The 9,208-nt window shown below is 51.1% G+C and overlaps 1 protein-coding gene and 1 long non-coding RNA gene across 7 annotated transcripts in view; both read right to left on the bottom strand.

Annotated features, from left to right (window-relative positions):
- The window catches only part of EPHB2 (EPH receptor B2), a 208,428-nt gene that overhangs the window by 174,404 nt on the left and 24,816 nt on the right, over positions 1-9,208 (bottom strand). The gene's annotated exons all lie outside the window — the stretch shown is intronic.
- Positions 7,356-9,202, bottom strand: LOC116566431. Its single transcript, XR_004275863.1, has 2 exons — positions 8,174-9,202; positions 7,356-8,140 (listed from the first exon to the last, which is right to left on the bottom strand). It is a non-coding gene; the product is annotated as an uncharacterized LOC116566431 (long non-coding RNA).

The raw sequence follows: 9,208 nt of genomic DNA, 5'->3' as shown, positions 1-9,208 counted from the left end.
TTTTTTTTTTTTTTTTTTTTTTTTTTTTTGAGACAGGGTCTCACTCTGTCACCCTGTCTGGAGTGCAGTGACATGATCATAGCTCACTATCGCCTTGAACTCCTGGCCTCAAGCGATCCTCCTGTCTCTGCCTCCCAAATAGCTGAGGCTACAGGTACATGCCACCATGCCTGGCCTAGGATTTTCTCTTTTTTTTTTTTTGAGACGATGTCTCGCACTGTTGCCCAGGCTCACCGGGTGATCACAGCTCATATCGCCTCACTGTAGCTCACTGTAGCCTCCAGTTCCTGGGCTCAAGCAGTCCTCCTGCCTGAGCCTCTTAAATTGTTGGGACTATGGGCACACACCACCATGCCCAGCTTACAATTTTCTTACTAATGCTTTTCCTCTAGCTTACTTTATTGTAAGAATACCATATATTATATATACGACATATATATAAAGTATATATATAAAATACAAAATATGTGTTAGTTGACTATGTTATCAATAAGGCTTCTGGTCAACAGTAGGCTATTAGTAGTTAAGTTTTGTGGGAGTCAAATGTTATATATGAATTTTCAACAGTGTGGGAGGTCAGCACCCCTACCAACACGTTGTTCAAGGGTCAAATGTACTAAATAGGGAGTGGAATTACTGGGGTATGAGGTAGGCATGTGCTTAATTTTATTAGAAACAGCTAAACTGTTTTCCAAAGGGATTACATGACTGATTTTATTCATATCCTTGCCCCAATCTGTTTCTTAGGGAAATTATGATTTGGGGTGATTTTGTTATTTTGAGTAAGGTGATTCATTGCATTAATAATGAAATGTGATCTGATTCTTTTTGGTACTCCTGGGTGAGTTCCATTAGAAACAAATTGGCACATCAATTATAAACTCTTTGTCAGAACTCCTACGTTGTGATTTGGGGGTTCGGATAAAAATAACTTCATTACCTGGATGCCATGTCAGGCTTCCTGACTCAGAGCTTGGGGGACCCAGTCCAGAAGCAGATGACATTACCATGTGTAGAGGTGGCCAAGGAGGCCTGGGCCTACAACTTGCCAGGCACTGTACTCAGAGCTTAGGGGCTATCATCTACTTTAATCCTCCTGGGCCAGGTGCATGGCTCATGCCTGTAATCCCAGCACTTACAGAGACCAAGGTGAGCAGATCACTTGAGGCCAGGAGTTTGAGACCAGCCTGGCCAAGACGGCGAAATCTCTTCTCTACAAAAGGACACAAAAATTAGCCAGGTATGGTGGCACATGCCTATAATCCCAGCTACTTGGGAGGCTGAGGGACAAGAAATGCATGAATACAGGAGGTGGAGGTTGTAGTGAGCCAACAGCAACCCATTTCACTCCAGCCTGTGCAAGAGAGTGAGACCCTGTCTCAAAAAATAAAATTAAAAAATAAAATTAAATTTGAAAAAATCCTCCCAAATGTATTATGAAGCAGTGATGACCATCTCATTTTACAGAGGTGAAAACTGAGGCTCAGAGAGGTGAAGTGCCTCAGCCTAGGTCTCACAAGAAGTAAGCTGATCCTGGTAAGCTGGCACTGGAGGTCGGCAGCCTTCAGGTGTTAGGGGCGGCATCACCGAGCCCTGGGGTGCTGTGACCATTAATAGCCAATAAATTCCAGAGAGCAGGATGCCTAGTACAGAATCGGCCCCCAGAAAGGCTTATTTAGGCTGAGTGTGGGGCTCATGATTGTAATCCCAGTATTTCAGGGGGCTGAGGTGGGAGGATCATTTGAGCCCAGGAGTTTAAGACCAGCCTGGGCAACATGATAAGATTCCATCTCTACTAAAAATTTTAAAATTAGTTGGGACAGGCACCATGGCTCACGCCTGTAATCTCAGCACTTTGGGAGGTTAAGGCGGGTGATCACCTGAGGTCAGGAGTTTGAGACTAGACTGGCTAATATGGTGAAACCCCATTTCTACTAAAAATACAAAAAATTAGATGGGCGTGGTGGCACATGCTGTAATCCCAGCTACTGAAGAGGCTGGGGCAGGAGAATCGCTTGAACCCGGGAGGCGGAGGTTGCAGTGAGCTGAGATCGTGCCATTGCACGGCAACAAGAGCAAAACTTCTTCTAAAAAAAAAAATTTGCCAGGCGTGGTGGGGCAAGCCCGTAGTCCCAGCTACTCAAGAAGCTGAGGTGGGAGGATCGCGTGAGCCAAGGAAGTTGAGGCTCCAGTGAGCCATGATCACACCACTGCACTCCAGCCTGGGTGACAGAGTGTGAGACCCTGTCTCAAAAAAAACAACAAAAAAAAGGTTCATAAATGAATGTAGCTAATGTCAAAGTGGAAATGGAACAAGGACCCTGAGAAAACCTGGGGGTTAAACTTCTCTGCTTAGAAAGACATCAAAGCAAAGTCAGCCAGGTGTCATACCATGTGTGCATAGTCCGAGCTACTTGGGAGGCTGAGGTGGGAGGATCCCTTGAGGTCAGGAGTTTGAGACTAGCCTGGGCAATTTGGTGAATCCCCTCTACAAAACATAAAAAATTAGCTGGGCGTGGTGGCATATGTCTTTAGTTTTAGCTACTCAGGAGGCTGAGGTGGGAGGATCTTGAACCCAGGAAGTCAAGGCTGCAGAAGTGAACTATGATTGCTTCTTCTAATAGCCATTGCACTCCACTCCAGCTGAGCAACACAGTGAGACCTCTCTCAGAAGGAGGAAGGAAGGAAGGAAGGAAGGGAGGGAGGGAGGGACAGAGAGAGGAAAAAGAAAGAAAGAAAGAAGGAAGGAAGGAAGGAAGGAAGGAAGGAAGGAAGGAAGGAAGGAAGGAAGGGAGAAAAAGGATTTTTTTTAAAAAAGACTAGAAAGTCATTTAGTTGATTCACGCTTTTTTTTTTTTTTTTTTTCGATCTGGGTGAGGCCCAGGAGCTGGGAACCTGGACAGAGCTCCGGCTCTCAGCTTTGCCCCTGCCCCCACCCTTTCCACTGACATTCTTCCATTATTCCTGACTGCTCCCAGGCCCACCCTTAATGAGAAGACAAGGCTCTCTGTCTCCAACCTGTCTCATTCTGGGCATCCTTCTACATCAGCCGGGCGGTCCTCATGTTAGTGACCCTATGGCTTGCCCATACCACAAGCCCAGAGCTTTGCAGACCAACACAGCCTCTGGGCTCATATGAGCCAGGAAGGTGGTGTGGATGGATCCTACGAGCAGGGGCCTGGGTCTGATGCTGGCTTGGACCCTGCCCACCCACCCACTCACCCAGGGGACCTCGGGCAAGCTGTTCTCTCCGAGCCTCAGATTTCCCATCTGCAGCAGGATGAGTTTGTGAGTAAAATAAAATGGTGCAGAAGAGGTGTGGGGTACCAATGAAGTGCATGGGCACTGGAGACACGGAACGAGTTCAAGCCCCAACTCTGCCACTTCCCCAATGGGAGCAGGTGCCTTAACCACACTGAGCCCCGGCCTTCTCATCTCTGAAACAGGGAGAAAAATAAAGCCCATCCCTGAGACAGACACGTAGGGCAACAAGCCCAGTGTGTGGACATTCTGGGCTTCCATGCAGGTGAACTATTACTGCCCTTGTTTTTGTTACTGCACTGAGTCAGAGCCAACATGAGAAACTGAGGTTTTTTTTTTTTTGGCTGGGAAGAAAACCAGGCTGTCAAAGCAATTATATCCTGCCTTCCCTGAGCTTTTAGACTTCATTCCAAACCTCCAAACAGGAAGAACAGAAGGGCTACAGGGTCCATTTACTCACTCAACACGTATTTAAGAGCCTACTATGTGCCAGGAGTTATTCTGAGTCAGGCAGTGAGCGCCCAGCACTTAACTATAGTAATCTGCAAGGAACCCCTTATCTCCCAAAGAGAGACAGGAGCGCTTGGGATTTAGATAAGAGGGAAAACAGGCAGCTCCAGGAATGCGGTTTTAAGGAGTTTACTTAGCAGGAGGATAAAATAGAGGGGACAGACTTGTGAAGTGTCAGCTTGGGAAGACAGGTCCCAGCAGGCCCATGGTGAGAGAGGAGATGTCTCCCAGGGCTGCCGCTGGGGAGACTGGGCACTCAGATAGAATCTGAGATAGGTTGAGGGAGTCTCCAAAGCCAGTGCCTCATAGGAAGATGGGACCTGCATCCCCCACCACAGGGGAGACCTGGGGGCAGGGAGAAGAGGCAGGTAGATGGGCACAGGGCACAGGAGCTGGGGTAACAATCCCCTTGCCTTCAGCAAGTCCAGCTTGGCCTCACACTGGACACCAAGTTCAGAACCTTACACGGACTGTCCCCCAGCCAAGGGAGGAGGGTTCCACTCTGCTCCCTATTTTACTGATGATGAAAATGACATCCTGAAAGCTGAAGAAGTGAGTCCAAGGCCACTCACATCAGGAAGCAGGGAGGGGATGGCATGCTGGTGAGGGGTCTGGGCTGAAGGAGGGTGGGGCTCTGGCAGAGATGGGAGGGGTGGGAAAGGGGATGCCAGGCAGAGGGAACCGCAGGAGTAAAGGCAGGAAGGCTTGAAAGGGTCCAGTGAGTTCCAAGAATGGCAAGACACTCAGGGTGGCAGGACACGAGCCCCAGCGAGACCAGTGAGCCTCGCCTGGCATGGTGTCCCCAGGTGGCACTCAGAAACGCAGCTGTGGTTGTTGTAGTGACGAGTGGGGCTTGAGAGCATACTTGCTCAATGCTGATGCCACAGAGGTGCCATCCCAAGCCCACCAGACTGCAGGACCCCAGGGCCACAGGTCTCAGCTTTTTGTTTGTTTGTTTTGAGATGGAGTCTCGCTCTGTCGCCCAGGCTGGAGTGCCGTCGCGCAATCGGCTCACTGCAACCTCCACCTCCCAGGTTCAAGCAATTCTCCTGCCTCAGCCTCCCAAGTAGCTGGGACTACAGGTACATGCTGCCACCAGCTAATTGTTTGTATTTTAGTAGAGACGGGGTTTCACCGTGTTGCCTAGGCTGGTCACGAACTCCTGAGCTCTCAGGCAATCCACCTGCCTCCACCTCCCAAAGTGCTGGGATTACAGGCATGAGCCACCGTGCCTGGCCGGGTCTCACCTTTTAAGGATTGTGAGGGCACAGTGACCATACTGAGTGCCACTGGCAGTTCATGGGCTGGAGCCGTGGGTGCAAAACACCCTGACTGGGCAGGACAGTCCCACACAAGAAAGAATTGTCCTATGTAAATGTGAATCATAACCTTGTTTAGAAAAAGTAATAGATGAGACTGATGATGGCACATGCCCCACAAGAACAACATATCCCAATGACCTCAGTTGAAGCGCGTTCCAGTGAGGCCGCATGATGAGGACATCGCCCAGGAGGAGACGAGAGGACCTGGCTGCATCAGTACCACTGAAAAAGATCTCAGGGTCACTGGGGACCTCGGGTTGAGTACAAGGAAGCAACAAAGGGCTCAGGCAAATCATTTGGGCCCGAAGCTTCACAACCGATTTATTTGGATAATCCCTCCCAGGCCTCCCTGCCTCAGCGCCTGGTTTCTCTAAGGATTTATTTTGTGAAAATGTCTCTCTCAACAAGTAAGTTATCCCAGCCTGAGCCGACGAGGGAATTCTTCTCTGTGTTCAAAACCACAAACCCCGGGCAGCCCTTCTGCGGCCCGGCAAAACTTTCTGCAGCGTCAGGTCATGAATCACTCATCGAATCCAAGAACGATTCCAGGCTAGGCCGGGCACGTGGGGGAGGGCAGCTTCCTTCTACTCCCAGCCTCTGGGCTGCTGCGCAGGCTCGGACCATCTTCTCCTGATCCTGATTCCCCGAGGGTCACCTGCCTGAGACCCCAGAAATGCCCAGACTGGGTCGGGTCTGATCATCCGTGCCAGGCCCTTTACACAGATGAATTCTTTGAGGCTGTGGATTGCGCAGGTGAGCCAGGTCTCGGTGGCTCACTTCAGAAAATGTGCTGAGAGATGGGGTGATGTGATGATATGGAAAAGGGGGCAGAGCTAAGTCTAGAAGCCAAAACCCTAAACAGGCTGGGCACGGTGGCTCACGCCTGTAATCCCAGCACTTTGAGAGGCCACAGCAGGTGGATCACCTGAGGTCAGGAATTTGAGACCAGCCTGGCCAACAAGGTAAAACCCTGTCTCTACTAAAAATACAAAAATTAGCCAGGTGTGGTGGCATGTGTCTGCGGTCAGTGTACTTGGGAGGCTGAGGCACGAGGATTGCTTGAACCTGGGAGGTGGAGGTTGCAGTGAGCCAAGATCATGCCCCTGCACTCCAGCCTGGTGACAAGAGTGAGACTCTGTCTCAAAAAAAAAAAAAGAATTAGCTGGACATGGTGGCACATGCCTGTAATCCCACCTACTTGGGGAGGCCAAGGTGGGAGGACTGCTTGGGCCCAGGAGCTTGAGGCTGCAGTGAGCTATGATTGTGCCACTGTATTTCAGCCTGGGTGACAGAGCAAGAACCTGTCACAAAACAAAAACAACAAAAACAAACTACACACGTTTTCAAAATAAATAAAATAAAAAATAGATTGAAAAGAACAACCCCGAGCATGCTTCGCTGTGCCAGGTGACTCAGGAGTGGGCACACTTGCTCACTACTGGTGTCCTCCCCAGCCTGCTAGACTACAGGACTCAGAGCCACAGGTCCAAACCGTGCAAGGACTGTGGGGGCACCCTGGTCTAGGGGTTCCCCCATCATGGCTTGAGAACACCTCTCTTCCTCCTCTCTGCCAATGCCAACCTTGAGGTTTCACCTCCCCTAGAAGTTTCTGCAGCAGAGCCCTGGCACATAGTCGGTCCTCAGTAAACGACTGTTGGATGCAAGGAATGAATAATGGTGACAATGACTAACAGCCTGCGGGCTCCGTAAGTGGCTACTGAATGAATGACTGGATAATGAATGAAACAGGAAAGCACACAGAACTTATATGTAGATCTGAATCCTGGCTCGCCATTTACTAGCTGGATGACTTCTGGGAAATTACTTTGCTTCTGTGAGCCTTGGTTTTCTCATCTGCAATGTGGGGATTAATGGTAGTAGCTACCACAGGCGCTCATTAGGAAGCTCCTGTGGGTACGGAACCAGCGGCGCTCAGCATAGCACCTGACACCCAGGCATACTCGGGGACAGAAACCATTATTCTCATGACCATCATCACTACGTGCTTGAGGGTTTGGGGAGCAAGAACATTTGGGGACTCCTGGCTTTGGAAGGACCATCAACACAGATGAGCACAGAGACAGGAATACTAAGGAACAAGAAAATGACAAAGGAAAAAGAGGAAGAGAAACTAAGACGAGGATCCCAAGTGAGCAAAGCCATCTGTGCTAAGAGGGGATGGATTGAGCCAGGTAGCTCCTAAGAATCCATCCAGCCTCTAAGTGGAGAATGCTCAGCTCTGAGATGAGTTGGGATTTTTTTATCTTTCAATGGTTGACTACATCTTACCTCAAGGTAGAGCATAACTCCAAGACCTTTGTGAGGCTAGGTTGATATAAGAGCTACCTGAGACCCATAACCAGTCTCATTCTAGGTTCTATCTAGTTTCAGAGGCATCTGAACAGCCTGTGCATCATGGTAACTTCCTCCTACTTCCAAGGTCTTGTGGGAGTGTCGCGCTGAGTTGTAAAAGCCTCTAGGATAGAGGAGGAAGTTATTTTTATGGGCAGACAATGTATTCATTCATTCCCTCATTCATAAAACACCAAACCAGGAGCCTGTTGGTAACAGACTCTGTGCTAGGCACTGGAGGCCCAACGATGAAGAAGACAAGAAAGTCCCGACACTCCAGTTTAATTGGGGAGGGTTATGTAGACAAAATTAGCCATACCTTGGTGTTATAAGAATTGTGAATCAAAGCCTGAGGATAAGTAGAAAGCAGGATATACCAAGGAGGGGACATTCGAGTTGGGCCTTGAAGGATGAGTAGGAGTTCGCCAGACAGAAGTGAGAAGGGCATTCATTCTAGGTAGCAGTTGGGGCCTGAATGAAGATCTGGGGCCATGGGAGTTTATAACATGTATGTATGTATGAAACCTAGAATTTGTGGATGAGAATGATATCCACCTAGAGTTTGTGAGGCGAGGACAGACAGACAGGGCCTCAGGGGCCAGGTCAATGAGCAGCTGTTTGACCTTGATTTTTTTAGATAAGGAGCCCAAGGTCTGAGCAGGAAGGTAATGTGGTCTCAGCTGCAGTTTAGAAGACTCAGGGTGATGCTCTGGGGGTTCAAGAGTCACCGAGATGGTCCAGGAGGGGCAGGGAGAAGCCTCGAGGTCAGGTGGTGGCTGTGGGAACAGAGGCAGGCAGCAGCTGAATGGCCAGGGCCAGAGGGAGGCACAGCTGTAACGGACTGTGCGCTCTGGCCCGCGGTGGGGGCAGAGTGGGGGGGTCTCCTGAGGAGCACGAGGCAGCCAGACATGGAAGCTGAAGCCCTGGATGACCGGCCCTAGCTTCCTGTCAGGCCAGTGGCTGGATTCGTAGACACCTGAAGGCTTGTGGGAGTCCCAGGCTCTCCACTGTGTCCTCCCTTCTGAATCCACCCAGAGCGCCATGGCCAAGGTGGCGGCGGATCTGAGCCAGTCGGTCTCCCCTCCTCCCCGCTCCGCCAGGGAGGGGCCGGCTGAGCCCTGCGTCTCCATTGGCCCGAAGCTCCATTATCCGGGTGACCCCCTGCCGCCGCCCCACAGTGCGCTGGGAAGAAAGGCTCCTCTCTGACAAGAAAGCCCCTTTGCAGGCGGGGCCCCGGGTCTGGGCAGCGCCTTTATCCACAGTGACCCTGCCACAGTGTCAGCGGCGCAAACACGCCGCGCTGCGGAGGCTGCCCCCACCCCCAACGGCCTCGTGCTGAAGCCGTGAACGGGCCCCCTCCAGGGCCTCTGGGAACCAGCCCGCGGCCGGCAGGCCCCACCGAGGCTCCCAGGCTCCTTCCCACCCCCCCAGGGAACACAGTGACTGAGGCGCGTCTGTGGGGTGGGGGCTGCCAAACGAGCCCCGGCGCAGGCATTGGGAAGGGGGCCCCGTGGAAGTCTTTGTCCAACCTCCAGAATGATTTGGGAGGAAAGTTGAAGGGGAGAGGCTTTTGTGCCTCTGGGCCCAGCACCGGGCCTCATTCCCCACACCAGCCAGGCAAGAGGGGCCTCCTTGTCCCCACACGTTCCCCCATACCAGCCTGATCACTCCTCACCAACCCCCTTCCAGGTACAATCTTGCCAAAGAGGAAAGGGCAGTCTCCTGTAGACCTCCGCGTGTGTGATGCACTCTCTTCCACAGCC

This window comes from Sapajus apella, unplaced genomic scaffold, assembly GCF_009761245.1.
Source record: "Sapajus apella isolate SASKATOON/1434 unplaced genomic scaffold, GSC_monkey_1.0 scaffold43, whole genome shotgun sequence".
Classification (NCBI taxonomy): domain Eukaryota; kingdom Metazoa; phylum Chordata; class Mammalia; order Primates; family Cebidae; genus Sapajus; species Sapajus apella.
Note: the sequence above shows the minus strand (reverse complement) of the source record. Positions and strands in the feature narration are given on the sequence as shown.